The 15000-nt window shown below is 48.4% G+C and overlaps 1 protein-coding gene and 14 non-coding genes across 16 annotated transcripts in view; all 15 read left to right on the top strand.

The window, feature by feature from the left end:
- Nucleotides 1-60, top strand: part of trnam-cau (transfer RNA methionine (anticodon CAU)) — a 72-nt gene extending 12 nt beyond the window's left edge. The window contains exon 1 of the tRNA in view: nt 1-60. This exon is cut by the window's left edge and continues 12 nt beyond it. This is a non-coding gene — a tRNA (tRNA-Met).
- Nucleotides 1-15000, top strand: part of atp7b (ATPase copper transporting beta) — a 60354-nt gene that overhangs the window by 13917 nt on the left and 31437 nt on the right. The gene's annotated exons all lie outside the window — the stretch shown is intronic.
- On the top strand, nt 737-809 carry trnar-ucu (transfer RNA arginine (anticodon UCU)). Its single transcript has one exon. It is a non-coding gene; the product is annotated as a tRNA-Arg (tRNA).
- Nucleotides 816-887, top strand: trnam-cau (transfer RNA methionine (anticodon CAU)). Its single transcript has one exon. It is a non-coding gene; the product is annotated as a tRNA-Met (tRNA).
- trnar-ucu (transfer RNA arginine (anticodon UCU)) lies at nt 2383-2455 on the top strand. The gene has a single exon. It is a non-coding gene; the product is annotated as a tRNA-Arg (tRNA).
- On the top strand, nt 3203-3275 carry trnar-ucu (transfer RNA arginine (anticodon UCU)). Its single transcript has one exon. It is a non-coding gene; the product is annotated as a tRNA-Arg (tRNA).
- On the top strand, nt 3282-3353 carry trnam-cau (transfer RNA methionine (anticodon CAU)). Its single transcript has one exon. It is a non-coding gene; the product is annotated as a tRNA-Met (tRNA).
- On the top strand, nt 4107-4178 carry trnam-cau (transfer RNA methionine (anticodon CAU)). Its single transcript has one exon. It is a non-coding gene; the product is annotated as a tRNA-Met (tRNA).
- trnam-cau (transfer RNA methionine (anticodon CAU)) lies at nt 4929-5000 on the top strand. The gene has a single exon. It is a non-coding gene; the product is annotated as a tRNA-Met (tRNA).
- Nucleotides 5675-5747, top strand: trnar-ccu (transfer RNA arginine (anticodon CCU)). The gene has a single exon. It is a non-coding gene; the product is annotated as a tRNA-Arg (tRNA).
- On the top strand, nt 5754-5825 carry trnam-cau (transfer RNA methionine (anticodon CAU)). The gene has a single exon. It is a non-coding gene; the product is annotated as a tRNA-Met (tRNA).
- trnam-cau (transfer RNA methionine (anticodon CAU)) lies at nt 6571-6642 on the top strand. Its single transcript has one exon. It is a non-coding gene; the product is annotated as a tRNA-Met (tRNA).
- Nucleotides 10678-10749, top strand: trnam-cau (transfer RNA methionine (anticodon CAU)). Its single transcript has one exon. It is a non-coding gene; the product is annotated as a tRNA-Met (tRNA).
- trnam-cau (transfer RNA methionine (anticodon CAU)) lies at nt 13136-13207 on the top strand. Its single transcript has one exon. It is a non-coding gene; the product is annotated as a tRNA-Met (tRNA).
- Nucleotides 14689-14761, top strand: trnar-ucu (transfer RNA arginine (anticodon UCU)). The gene has a single exon. It is a non-coding gene; the product is annotated as a tRNA-Arg (tRNA).

Below are 15000 nucleotides of genomic sequence, written 5' to 3'. Positions count from 1 at the left end.
CAGCGGAAGCGTGCTGGGCCCATAACCCAGAGGTCGATGGATCGAAACCATCCTCTGCTATGTGTTTTGGATGGCCGGATTCTCTGAACTGTGTCCAAAAACAGACGACAGTCAGGACCTGATGCCCCAAAACGCAGCCAAGTCACCCTGCAGTACAGGCGCCGAGTGAGTCAGTCGGGTACTATAACTGCCCCCGATCACCAAGGGCGGCTCCCTATCTGTACATATCCTAGCACAGGGGTCTCCAACTCCAGTCCTGGAGAGCTACTTTTCTTTAGATTTTAGGTGCATCCTTGTTCTGACACACCTGAATCAAATGAATGGCTTGTTATCAGGCCTTTGCCAAACTCGATGCCATGCTGAAGAGGTAATTCAAACCTTTGATTCAGCTGTGTTTGAGCACGTCACACGTGCTCCTGCTACTCCCCCTCTTTTAATGGAATTAGATTCAGTGATTCAAATCGTTGTACTCTCTGGTCTTCATGTGGTTTCACAAGTCCTACCAGACAACATAAACACCCCAAATAAAGTGAAGCAATAAGCACAGGGTGTTGGCTGTTCAGAGTTCTGGACACTGAGTTGCCCAGAGTGTGTACAGAGTGTAATTTATTTTCTCAGCATTTCTTAAATGTTCTTAAATACAGTTTCATCTTTGAACTAAAAATCAGCTTGAAACCATGGCTTTCACTCGAACCGCCGAAACAACCTCCAAAGAAAGGAAGTCAAGCGCTCATCAGCCCCGGTGGCCTAATGGATAAGGCACTGGCCTTCTAAGCCAGGGATTGTGGGTTCGAGTCCCATCTGAGGTGCTCTCCAGCAGAGTGGCGCAGCGGAAGCGTGCTGGGCCCATAACCCAGAGGTCGATGGATCGAAACCATCCTCTGCTATGTGTTTTGGATGGCCGGATTCTCTGAACTGTGTCCAAAAACAGACGACAGTCAGGACCTGATGCCCCAAAACGCAGCCAAGTCACCCTGCAGTACAGGCGCCGAGTGAGTCAGTCGGGTACTATAACTGCCCCCGATCACCAAGGGCGGCTCCCTATGTGTACATAGCCTAGCACAGGGGTCTCCAACTCCAGTCCTGGAGAGCTACTTTTCTTTAGATTTTAGGCCATCCTTGTTCTGACACACCTGAATCAAATGAATGGCTTGTTATCAGGCCTTTGCCAAACTCGATGCCATGCTGAAGAGGTAATTCAAACCTTTGATTCAGCTGTGTTTGAGCACGTCACACGTGCTCCTGCTACTCCCCTCTTTTAATGGAATTAGATTCAGTGATTCAAATCGTTGGTACTCTCTGGTCTTCATGTGGTTTCACAAGTCCTACCAGACAACATAAACACCCCCAAATAAAGTGAAGCAATAAGCACAGGGTGTTGGCTGTTCAGAGTTCTGGACACTGAGTTGCCCAGAGTGTGTACAGAGTGTAATTTATTTTCTCAGCATTTCTTAAATGTTCTTAAATACAGTTTCATCTTTGAACTAAAAATCAGCTTGAAACCATGGCTTTCACTCGAACCGCCGAAACAACCTCCAAAGAAGGAAGTCAAGCGCTCATCAGCCCCGGTGGCCTAATGGATAAGGCACTGGCCTTCTAAGCCAGGGATTGTGGGTTCGAGTCCATCTGAGGTGCTCTCCAGCAGAGTGGCGCAGCGGAAGCGTGCTGGCCCATAACCCAGAGGTCGATGGATCGAAACCATCCTCTGCTATGTGTTTTGGATGGCCGGATTCTCTGAACTGTGTCCAAAAACAGACGACAGTCAGGACCTGATGCCCCAAAACGCAGCCAAGTCACCCTGCAGTACAGGCGCCGAGTGAGTCAGTCGGGTACTATAACTGCCCCCGATCACCAAGGCGGCTCCCTATCTGTACATAGCCTAGCACAGGGGTCTCCAACTCCAGTCCTGGAGAGCTACTTTTCTTTAGCTTTTAGGTGCATCCTTGTTCTGACACACCTGAATCAAATGAATGGTTGTTATCAGGCCTTTGCCAAACTCGATGCCATGCTGAAGAGGTAATTCAAACTTTGATTCAGCTGTGTTTGAGCACGTCACACGTGCTCCTGCTACTCCCCTCTTTTAATGGAATTAGATTCAGTGATTCAAATCGTTGGTACTCTCTGGTCTTCATGTGGTTTCACAAGTCCTACCAGACAACATAAACACCCCCAAATAAAGTGAAGCAATAAGCACAGGGTGTTGGCTGTTCAGAGTTCTGGACACTGAGTTGCCCAGAGTGTGTACAGAGTGTAATTTATTTTCTCAGCATTTCTTAAATGTTCTTAATACAGTTTCATCTTTGAACTAAAATCAGCTTGAAACCATGGCTTTCACTCGAACCGCCGAAACAACTCCAAAGAAAGGAAGTCAAGCGCTCATCAGCCCCGGTGGCCTAATGGATAAGGCACTGGCCTTCTAAGCCAGGGATTGTGGGTTCGAGTCCCATCTGAGGTGCTCTCCAGCAGAGTGGCGCAGCGGAAGCGTGCTGGGCCATAACCAGAGGTCGATGGATCGAAACCATCCTCTGCTATGTGTTTTGGATGGCCGGATTCTCTGAACTGTGTCCAAAAACAGACGACAGTCAGGACTGATGCCCCAAAACGCAGCCAAGTCACCCTGCAGTACAGGCGCCGAGTGAGTCAGTCGGGTACTATAACTGCCCCGATCACCAAGGGCGGCTCCCTATCTGTACATAGCCTAGCACAGGGGTCTCCAACTCCAGTCCTGGAGAGCTACTTTTCTTTAGATTTAGGTGCATCCTTGTTCTGACACACCTGAATCAAATGAATGGCTTGTTATCAGGCCTTTGCCAAACTCGATGCCATGCTGAAGAGGTAATTCAAACCTTTGATTCAGCTGTGTTTGAGCACGTCACACGTGCTCCTGCTACTCCCCTCTTTTAATGGAATTAGATTCAGTGATTCAAATCGTTGGTACTCTCTGGTCTTCATGTGGTTTCACAAGTCCTACCAGACAACATAAACACCCCCAAATAAAGTGAAGCAATAAGCACAGGGTGTTGGCTGTTCAGAGTTCTGGACATGAGTTGCCCAGAGTGTGTACAGAGTGTAATTTATTTTCTCAGCATTTCTTAAATGTTCTTAAATACAGTTTCATCTTTGAACTAAAAATCAGCTTGAAACCATGGCTTTCACTCGAACGCCGAAACAACCTCCAAAGAAGGAAGTCAAGCGCTCATCAGCCCCGGTGGCCTAATGGATAAGGCACTGGCCTTCTAAGCCAGGGATTGTGGGTTCGAGTCCCATCTGAGGTGCTCTCCAGCAGAGTGGCGCAGCGGAAGCGTGCTGGGCCCATAACCCAGAGGTCGATGGATCGAAACCATCCTCTGCTATGTGTTTTGGATGGCCGGATTCTCTGAACTGTGTCCAAAAACAGACGACAGTCAGGACCTGATGCCCCAAAACGCAGCCAAGTCACCCTGCAGTACAGGCGCCGAGTGAGTCAGTCGGGTACTATAACTGCCCCCGATCACCAAGGGCGGCTCCCTATGTGTACATAGCCTAGCACAGGGGTCTCCAACTCCAGTCCTGGAGAGCTACTTTTCTTTAGATTTTAGGTGCATCCTTGTTCTGACACACCTGAATCAAATGAATGGCTTGTTATCAGGCCTTTGCCAAACTCGATGCCATGCTGAAGAGGTAATTCAAACCTTTGATTCAGCTGTGTTTGAGCACGTCACACGTGCTCCTGCTACTCCCCCTCTTTTAATGGAATTAGATTCAGTGATTCAAATCGTTGGTACTCTCTGGTCTTCATGTGGTTTCACAAGTCTACCAGACAACATAAACACCCCCAAATAAAGTGAAGCAATAAGCACAGGGTGTTGGCTGTTCAGAGTTCTGGACACTGAGTTGCCCAGAGTGTGTACAGAGTGTAATTTATTTTCTCAGCTTTCTTAAATGTTCTTAAATACAGTTTCATCTTTGAACTAAAATCAGCTTGAAACCATGGCTTTCACTCGAACCGCCGAAACAACCTCCAAAGAAAGGAAGTCAAGCGCTCATCAGCCCCGGTGGCCTAATGGATAAGGCACTGGCCTTCTAAGCCAGGGATTGTGGTTCGAGTCCCATCTGAGGTGCTCTCCAGCAGAGTGGCGCAGCGGAAGCGTGCTGGGCCCATAACCCAGAGGTCGATGGATCGAAACCATCCTCTGCTATGTGTTTTGGATGGCCGGATTCTCTGAACTGTGTCCAAAAACAGACGACAGTCAGGACCTGATGCCCCAAAACGCAGCCAAGTCACCCTGCAGTACAGGCGCCGAGTGAGTCAGTCGGGTACTATAACTGCCCCCGATCACCAAGGGCGGCTCCCTATTGTACATAGCCTAGCACAGGGGTCTCCAACTCCAGTCCTGGAGAGCTACTTTTCTTTAGATTTTAGGTGCATCCTTGTTCTGACACACCTGAATCAAATGAATGGCTTGTTATCAGGCCTTTGCCAAACTCGATGCCATGCTGAAGAGGTAATTCAAACCTTGATTCAGCTGTGTTTGAGCACGTCACACGTGCTCCTGCTACTCCCCTCTTTTAATGGAATTAATTCAGTGATTCAAATCGTTGGTACTCTCTGGTCTTCATGTGGTTTCACAAGTCCTACCAGACAACATAAACACCCCAAATAAAGTGAACAATAAGCACAGGGTGTTGGCTGTTCAGAGTTCTGGACACTGAGTTGCCCAGAGTGTGTACAGAGTGTAATTTATTTTCTCAGCATTTCTTAAATGTTCTTAAATACAGTTTCATCTTTGAACTAAAAATCAGCTTGAAACCATGGCTTTCACTCGAACCGCCGAAACAACCTCCAAAGAAGGAAGTCAAGCGCTCATCAGCCCCGGTGGCCTAATGGATAAGGCACTGGCCTTCCTAAGCCAGGGATTGTGGGTTCGAGTCCATCTGAGGTGCTCTCCAGCAGAGTGGCGCAGCGGAAGCGTGCTGGGCCCATAACCCAGAGGTCGATGGATCGAAACCATCCTCTGCTATGTGTTTTGGATGGCCGGATTCTCTGAACTGTGTCCAAAAACAGACGACAGTCAGGACCTGATGCCCAAAACGCAGCCAAGTCACCCTGCAGTACAGGCGCCGAGTGAGTCAGTCGGGTACTATAACTGCCCCCGATCACCAAGGGCGGCTCCCTATTGTACATAGCCTAGCACAGGGGTCTCCAACTCCAGTCTGGAGAGCTACTTTTCTTTAGCTTTTAGGTGCATCCTTGTTCTGACACACCTGAATCAAATGAATGGCTTGTTATCAGGCCTTTGCCAAACTCGATGCCATGCTGAAGAGGTAATTCAAACCTTTGATTCAGCTGTGTTTGAGCACGTCACACGTGCTCCTGCTACTCCCCCTCTTTTAATGGAATAGATTCAGTGATTCAAATCGTTGGTACTCTCTGGTCTTCATGTGGTTTCACAAGTCCTACCAGACAACATAAACACCCCCAAATAAAGTGAAGCAATAAGCACAGGGTGTTGGCTGTTCAGAGTTCTGGACACTGAGTTGCCCAGAGTGTGTACAGAGTGTAATTTATTTTCTCAGCATTTCTTAAATGTTCTTAAATACAGTTTCATCTTTGAACTAAAAATCAGCTTGAAACCATGGCTTTCACTCGAACCGCCGAAACAACCTCCAAAGAAAGGAAGTCAAGCGCTCATCAGCCCCGGTGGCCTAATGGATAAGGCACTGGCCTCCTAAGCCAGGGATTGTGGGTTCGAGTCCCATCTGGGGTGTTCTCCAGCAGAGTGGCGCAGCGGAAGCGTGCTGGGCCCATAACCCAGAGGTCGATGGATCGAAACCATCCTCTGCTATGTGTTTTGGATGGCCGGATTCTCTGAACTGTGTCCAAAAACAGACGACAGTCAGGACCTGATGCCCCAAAACGCAGCCAAGTCACCCTGCAGTACAGGCGCCGAGTGAGTCAGTCGGGTACTATAACTGCCCCCGATCACCAAGGGCGGCTCCTATCTGTACATAGCCTAGCACAGGGTCTCCAACTCCAGTCCTGGAGAGTACTTTTCTTTAGATTTTAGGTGCATCCTTGTTCTGACACACCTGAATCAAATGAATGGCTTGTTATCAGGCCTTTGCCAAACTCGATGCCATGCTGAAGAGGTAATTCAAACCTTTGATTCAGCTGTGTTTGAGCACGTCACACGTGCTCCTGCTACTCCCCTCTTTTAATGGAATTAGATCAGTGATTCAAATCGTTGTACTCTCTGGTCTTCATGTGGTTTCACAAGTCCTACCAGACAACATAAACACCCCAAATAAAGTGAAGCAATAAGCACAGGGTGTTGGCTGTTCAGAGTTCTGGACACTGAGTTGCCCAGAGTGTGTACAGAGTGTAATTTATTTTCTCAGCATTTCTTAATGTTCTTAAATACAGTTTCATCTTTGAACTAAAATCAGCTTGAAACCATGGCTTTCACTCGAACCGCCGAAACAACCTCCAAAGAAAGGAAGTCAAGCGTCATCAGCCCCGGTGGCCTAATGGATAAGGCACTGGCCTCTAAGCCAGGGATTGTGGGTTCGAGTCCCATCTGAGGTGTCTCCAGCAGAGTGGCGCAGCGGAAGCGTGCTGGGCCCATAACCCAGAGGTCGATGGATCGAAACCATCCTCTGCTATGTGTTTTGGATGGCCGGATTCTCTGAACTGTGTCCAAAAACAGACGACAGTCAGGACCTGATGCCCCAAAACGCAGCCAAGTCACCCTGCAGTACAGGCGCCGAGTGAGTCAGTCGGGTACTATAACTGCCCCCGATCACCAAGGGCGGCTCCCTATCTGTACATAGCCTAGCACAGGGGTCTCAACTCCAGTCCTGGAGAGCTACTTTCTTTAGATTTTAGGTGCATCCTTGTTCTGACACACCTGAATCAAATGAATGGCTTGTTATCAGGCCTTTGCCAAACTCGATGCCATGCTGAAGAGGTAATTCAAACCTTTGATTCAGCTGTGTTTGAGCACGTCACACGTGCTCCTGCTACTCCCCTCTTTTAATGGAATTAGATTCAGTGATTCAAATCGTTGGTACTCTCTGGTCTTCATGTGGTTTCACAAGTCCTACCAGACAACATAAACACCCCCAAATAAAGTGAAGCAATAAGCACAGGGTGTTGGCTGTTCAGAGTTCTGGACACTGAGTTGCCCAGAGTGTGTACAGAGTGTAATTTATTTTCTCAGCATTTCTTAAATGTTCTTAAATACAGTTTCATCTTTGAACTAAAAATCAGCTTGAAACCATGGCTTTCACTCGAACCGCCGAAACAACCTCCAAAGAAAGGAGTCAAGCGCTCATCAGCCCCGGTGGCCTAATGGATAAGGCACTGGCCTTCTAAGCCAGGGATTGTGGTTCGAGTCCCATCTGAGGTGCTCTTCCAGCAGAGTGGCGCAGCGGAAGCGTGCTGGGCCATAACCCAGAGGTCGATGGATCGAAACCATCCTCTGCTATGTGTTTTGGATGGCCGGATTCTCTGAACTGTGTCCAAAAACAGACGACAGTCAGGACCTGATGCCCCAAAACGCAGCCAAGTCACCCTGCAGTACAGGCGCCGAGTGAGTCAGTCGGGTACTATAACTGCCCCGATCACCAAGGGCGGCTCCCTATCTGTACATAGCCTAGCACAGGGGTCTCCAACTCCAGTCCTGGAGAGCTACTTTTCTTTAGATTTAGGTGCATCCTTGTTCTGACACACCTGAATCAAATGAATGGCTTGTTATCAGGCCTTTGCCAAACTCGATGCCATGCTGAAGAGGTAATTCAAACCTTTGATTCAGCTGTGTTTGAGCACGTCACACGTGCTCCTGCTACTCCCCCTCTTTAATGGAATTAGATTCAGTGATTCAAATCGTTGGTACTCTCTGGTCTTCATGTGGTTTCACAAGTCCTACCAGACAACATAAACACCCCAAATAAAGTGAAGCAATAAGCACAGGGTGTTGGCTGTCAGAGTTCTGGACACTGAGTTGCCAGAGTGTGTACAGAGTGTAATTATTTTCTCAGCATTTCTTAAATGTTCTTAAATACAGTTTCATCTTTGAACTAAAAATCAGCTTGAAACCATGGCTTTCACTCGAACCGCCGAAACAACCTCCAAAGAAAGGAAGTCAAGCGCTCATCAGCCCCGGTGGCCTAATGGATAAGGCACTGGCCTTCTAAGCCAGGGATTGTGGGTTCGAGTCCATCTGAGGTGCTCTCCAGCAGAGTGGCGCAGCGGAAGCGTGCTGGGCCATAACCCAGAGGTCGATGGATCGAAACCATCCTCTGCTATGTGTTTTGGATGGCCGGATTCTCTGAACTGTGTCCAAAACAGACGACAGTCAGGACCTGATGCCCAAAACGCAGCCAAGTCACCCTGCAGTACAGGCGCCGAGTGAGTCAGTCGGTACTATAACTGCCCCGATCACCAAGGGCGGCTCCTATCTGTACATAGCCTAGCACAGGGGTCTCCAACTCCAGTCCTGGAGAGCTACTTTTCTTTAGATTTTAGGTGCATCCTTGTTCTGACACACCTGAATCAAATGAATGGCTTGTTATCAGGCCTTTGCCAAACTCGATGCCATGCTGAAGAGGTAATTCAAACCTTGATTCAGCTGTGTTTGAGCACGTCACACGTGCTCCTGCTACTCCCCTCTTTTAATGGAATTAGATTCAGTGATTCAAATCGTTGGTACTCTCTGGTCTTCATGTGGTTTCACAAGTCCTACCAGACAACATAAACACCCCCAAATAAAGTGAAGCAATAAGCACAGGGTGTTGGCTGTCAGAGTTCTGGCACTGAGTTGCCCAGAGTGTGTACAGAGTGTAATTTATTTTCTCAGCATTTCTTAAATGTTCTTAATACAGTTTCATCTTTGAACTAAAAATCAGCTTGAAACCATGGCTTCACTCGAACCGCCGAAACAACCTCCAAGAAAGGAAGTCAAGCGCTCATCAGCCCCCGGTGGCCTAATGGATAAGGCACTGGCCTTCTAAGCCAGGGATTGTGGGTTCGAGTCCCATCTGAGGTGCTCTCCAGCAGAGTGGCGCAGCGGAAGCGTGCTGGCCCATAACCCAGAGGTCGATGGATCGAAACCATCCTCTGCTATGTGTTTTGGATGGCCGGATTCTCTGAACTGTGTCCAAAAACAGACGACAGTCAGGACCTGATGCCCCAAAACGCAGCCAAGTCACCCTGCAGTACAGGCGCCGAGTGAGTCAGTCGGGTACTATAACTGCCCCCGATCACCAAGGGCGGCTCCCTATCTGTACATAGCCTAGCACAGGGGTCTCCAACTCCAGTCCTGGAGAGCTACTTTTCTTTAGCTTTTAGGTGCATCCTTGTTCTGACACACCTGAATCAAATGAATGGCTTGTTATCAGGCCTTTGCCAAACTCGATGCCATGCTGAAGAGGTAATTCAAACCTTTGATTCAGCTGTGTTTGAGCACGTCACACGTGCTCCTGCTACTTCCCCCTCTTTTAATGGAATTAGATTCAGTGATTCAAATCGTTGGTACTCTCTGGTCTTCATGTGGTTTCACAAGTCCTACCAGACAACATAAACACCCCCAAATAAAGTGAAGCAATAAGCACAGGGTGTTGGCTGTTCAGAGTTCTGGACACTGAGTTGCCAGAGTGTGTACAGAGTGTAATTTATTTCTCAGCATTTCTTAAATGTTCTTAAATACAGTTTCATCTTTGAACTAAAAATCAGCTTGAAACCATGGCTTTCACTCGAACCGCCGAAACAACCTCCAAAGAAAGGAAGTCAAGCGCTCATCAGCCCCGGTGGCCTAATGGATAAGGCACTGGCCTCTAAGCAGGGATTGTGGGTTCGAGTCCCATCTGGGGTGCTCTCCAGCAGAGTGGCGCAGCGGAAGCGTGCTGGGCCATAACCAGAGGTCGATGGATCGAAACCATCCTCTGCTATGTGTTTTGGATGGCCGGATTCTCTGAACTGTGTCCAAAAACAGACGACAGTCAGGACCTGATGCCCCAAAACGCAGCAAGTCACCCTGCAGTACAGGCGCCGAGTGAGTCAGTCGGGTACTATAACTGCCCCCGATCACCAAGGGCGGCTCCCTATCTGTACATAGCCTAGCACAGGGGTCTCCAACTCCAGTCCTGGAGAGCTACTTTTCTTTAGTTTTAGGTGCATCCTTGTTCTGACACACCTGAATCAAATGAATGGCTTGTTATCAGGCCTTTGCCAAACTCGATGCCATGCTGAAGAGGTAATTCAAACCTTTGATTCAGCTGTGTTTGAGCACGTCACACGTGCTCCTGCTACTCCCCTCTTTTAATGGAATTAGATTCAGTGATTCAAATCGTTGGTACTCTCTGGTCTTCATGTGGTTTCACAAGTCCTACCAGACAACATAAACCCCCAAATAAAGTGAAGCAATAAGCACAGGGTGTTGGCTGTTCAGAGTTCTGGACACTGAGTTGCCCAGAGTGTGTACAGAGTGTAATTTATTTTCTCAGCATTTCTTAAATGTTCTTAAATACAGTTTCATCTTTGAACTAAAAATCAGCTTGAAACCATGGCTTTCACTCGAACCGCCGAAACAACCTCCAAAGAAAGGAAGTCAAGCGCTCATCAGCCCCGGTGGCCTAATGGATAAGGCACTGGCCTCTAAGCCAGGGATTGTGGGTTCGAGTCCCATCTGGGTGCTCTCCAGCAGAGTGGCGCAGCGGAAGCGTGCTGGGCCCATAACCCAGAGGTCGATGGATCGAAACCATCCTCTGCTATGTGTTTTGGATGGCCGGATTCTCTGAACTGTGTCCAAAAACAGACGACAGTCAGGACCTGATGCCCCAAAACGCAGCCAAGTCACCCTGCAGTACAGGCGCCGAGTGAGTCAGTCGGGTACTATAACTGCCCCGATCACCAAGGGCGGCTCCCTATCTGTACATAGCCTAGCACAGGGGTCTCCAACTCCAGTCCTGGAGAGCTACTTTTCTTTAGATTTTAGGTGCTCCTTGTTCTGACACACCTGAATCAAATGAATGGCTTGTTATCAGGCCTTTGCCAAACTCGATGCCATGCTGAAGAGGTAATTCAAACCTTTGATTCAGCTGTGTTTGAGCACGTCACACGTGCTCCTGCTACTCCCCCTCTTTTAATGGAACTAATTCAGTGATTCAAATCGTTGGTACTCTCTGGTCTTCATGTGGTTTCACAAGTCCTACCAGACAACATAAACACCCCCAAATAAAGTGAAACAATAAGCACAGGGTGTTGGCTGTTCAGAGTTCTGGACATGAGTTTGCCCAGAGTGTGTACAGGTGTAATTATTTTCTCAGCATTTCTTAAATGTTCTTAAATACAGTTTCATCTTTGAACTAAAAATCAGCTTGAAACCATGGCTTTCACTCGAACCGCCGAAACAACCTCCAAAGAAAGGAAGTCACGCTCATCAGCCCCGGTGGCCTAATGGATAAGGCACTGGCCTCCTAACCAGGGATTGTGGGTTCGAGTCCCATCTGGGGTGTTCTCCAGCAGCAGTGGCGCAGCGGAAGCGTGCTGGCCCATAACCCAGAGGTCGATGGATCGAAACCATCCTCTGCTATGTGTTTGGATGGCCGGATTCTCTGAACTGTGTCCAAAACAGACGACAGTCAGGACTGATGCCCCAAACGCAGCCAAGTCACCCTGCAGTACAGGCGCCGAGTGAGTCAGTCGGGTACTATAACTGCCCCCGATCACCAAGGGCGGCTCCCTATCTGTACATAGCCTAGCACAGGGGTCTCCAACTCCAGTCCTGGAGAGCTACTTTCTTTAGATTTTAGGTGCATCCTTGTTCTGACACACCTGAATCAAATGAATGGCTTGTTATCAGCCTTTGCCAAACTCGATGCATGCTGAAGAGGTAATTCAAACCTTTGATTCAGCTGTGTTTGAGCACGTCACACGTGCTCCTGCTACTCCCCTCTTTTAATGGAATTAGATTCAGTGATTCAAATCGTTGTACTCTCTGGTCTTCATGTGGTTTCACAAGTCCTACCAGACAACATAAACACCCCCAAATAAGGTGAAGCAATAAGCACAGGGTGTTGGCTGTTCAGAGTTCTGGACACTGAGTTGCCCAGAGTGTGTACAGAGTGTAATTTATTTTCTCAGCATTTCTTAAATGTTCTTAAATACAGTTTCATCTTTGAACTAAAAATCAGCTTGAAACCATGGCTTTCACTCGAACCGCCGAAACAACCTCCAAGAAAGGAAGTCAAGCGCTCATCAGCCCCGGTGGCCTAATGGATAAGGCACTGGCCTTCTAAGCCAGGGATTGTGGGTTCGCGTCCCATCTGAGGTGCTCTCCGCAGAGTGGCGCAGCGGAAGCGTGCTGGGCCCATAACCCAGAGGTCGATGGATCGAAACCATCCTCTGCTATGTGTTTTGGATGGCGGATTCTCTGAACTGTGTCCAAAAACAGACGACAGTCAGGACCTGATGCCCCAAAACGCAGCCAAGTCACCCTGCGTACAGGCGCCGAGTGAGTCAGTCGGGTACTATAACTGCCCCCGATCACCAAGGCGGCTCCCTATCTGTACATAGCCTAGCACAGGGGTCTCCAACTCCAGTCCTGGAGAGCTACTTTTCTTTAGCTTTTAGGTGCATCCTTGTTCTGACACACCTGAATCAAATGAATGGCTTGTTATCAGGCCTTTGCCAACTCGATGCCATGCTGAAGAGGTAATTCAAACCTTTGATTCAGCTGTGTTTGAGCACGTCACGTGCTCCTGCTACTCCCCTCTTTTAATGGAATTAGATTCAGTGATTCAAATCGTTGGTACTCTCTGGTCTTCATGTGTTTCACAGTCCTACCAGACAACATAAACACCCCCAAATAAAGTGAAGCAATAAGCACAGGGTGTTGGCTGTTCAGAGTTCTGGACACTGAGTTGCCCAGAGTGTGTACAGAGTGTAATTTATTTTCTCAGCATTTCTTAAATGTTCTTAAATACAGTTTCATCTTTGAACTAAAAATCAGCTTGAAACCATGGCTTTCACTCGAACCGCCGAAACAACCTCCAAAGAAAGGAAGTCAAGTGCTCATCAGCCCCGTGGCCTAATGGATAAGGCACTGGCCTTCTAAGCCAGGGATTGTGGGTTCGAGTCCCATCTGAGGTGCTCTCCAGCAGAGTGGCGCAGCGGAAGCGTGCTGGGCCCATAACCCAGAGGTCGATGGATCGAAACCATCCTCTGCTATGTGTTTTGGATGGCCGGATTCTCTGAACTGTGTCCAAAACAGACGACAGTCAGGACCTGATGCCCAAAAACGCAGCCAATCACCCTGCAGTACAGGCGCCGAGTGAGTCAGTTGAGTACTATAACTGCCCCGATCACCAAGGGCGGCTCCTTATCTGTACATAGGCTGCACAGGGGTCTCCAACTCCAGTCCTGGAGAGCTACTTTTCTTTAGATTTTAGGTGCTCCTTTTCTGACACCTGAATCAAATGAATGGCTTGTTATCAGCCTTTGCCAAACTCGATGCCATGCTGAAGAGGTAATTCAAACCTTTGATTCAGCTGTTTTGAGCACGTCACACGTGCTCCTGCTACTCCCCTCTTTTAATGGAATTAGTTCAGTGATTCAAATCGTTGGTACTCTCTGGTCTTCATGTGGTTTCACAAGTCCTACCAGACAACATAACACCCCCAAATAAAGTGAAGCAATAAGCACAGGGTGTTGGCTGCCAGAGTTCTGGACACTGAGTTGCCAGAGTGTGTACAGAGTGTAAGTTATTTTCTCAGCATTTCTTAAATGTTCTTAAATACAGTTTCATCTTTGAACTAAAATCAGCTTGAAACCATGGCTTTCACTCGAACCGCCGAAACAACCTCCAAGAAAGGAAGTCAAGCGCTCATCAGCCCCGGTGGCCTAATGGATAAGGCACTGGCCTTCTAAGCAGGGATTGTGGGTTCGAGTCCCATCTGAGGTGCTCTCCAGCAGGTGGCGCAGCGGAAGCGTGCTGGGCCTAACCCAGAGGTCGATGGATCGAAACCATCCTCTGCTATGTGTTTTGGATGGCCGGATTCTCTGAACTGTGTCCAAAAACAGACGACCAGTCAGGACCTGATCCCCAAACGCAGCCAAGTCACCCTGCAGTACAGGCGCCGAGTGAGTCAGTCGGGTACTATAACTGCCCCCGATCACCAAGGGCGGCTCCCTATCTGTACATAGCCTAGCACAGGGGTCTCCAACTCCAGTCTGGAGAGCTACTTTTCTTTAGCTTTTAGGTGCATCCTTGTTCTGACACACCTGAATCAAATGAATGGCTTGTTATCAGGCCTTTGCCAAACTCGATGCCATGCTGAAGAGGTAATTCAAACCTTTGATTCAGCTGTGTTTGAGCACGTCACACGTGCTCCTGCTACTCCCCCTCTTTTAATGGAATTAGATTCAGTGATTCAAATCGTTGGTACTCTCTGGTCTTCATGTGGTTTCACAAGTCCTACCAGACAACATAAACACCCCCAATAAAGTGAAGCAATAAGCACAGGGTGTTGGCTGTTCAGAGTTCTGGACACTGAGTTGCCCAGAGTGTGTACAGAGTGTAATTTATTTTCTCAGCATTTCTTAAATGTTCTTAAATACAGTTTCATCTTTGAACTAAAAATCAGCTTGAAACCATGGCTTTCACTCGAACCGCCGAAACAACCTCCAAGAAAGGAAGTCAAGCGCTCATCAGCCCGGTGGCCTAATGGATAAGGCACTGGCCTTCTAAGCCAGGGATTGTGGGTTCGAGTCCCATCTGGGTGCTCTCCAGCAGAGTGGCGCAGCGGAAGCGTGCTGGGCCCATAACCAGAGGTCGATGGATCGAAACCATCCTCTGCTATGTGTTTTGGATGGCCAGATTCTCTGAACTGTGTCCAAAAACAGACGACAGTCAGGACCTGATGCCCCAAAACGCAGCCAAGTCACCCTGCAGTACAGGCGCCGAGTGAGTCAGTCGGGTACTATAACTGCCCCCGATCACCAAGGGCGGCTCCCTATCTGTA

Source organism: Oreochromis niloticus, linkage group LG23, assembly GCF_001858045.2.
Source record: "Oreochromis niloticus isolate F11D_XX linkage group LG23, O_niloticus_UMD_NMBU, whole genome shotgun sequence".
Taxonomy (NCBI): Eukaryota; Metazoa; Chordata; class Actinopteri; order Cichliformes; family Cichlidae; genus Oreochromis; species Oreochromis niloticus.
The sequence above is the reverse complement of the archived record's forward strand: the minus strand, read 5'-3'. Positions and strand labels throughout refer to the sequence as shown.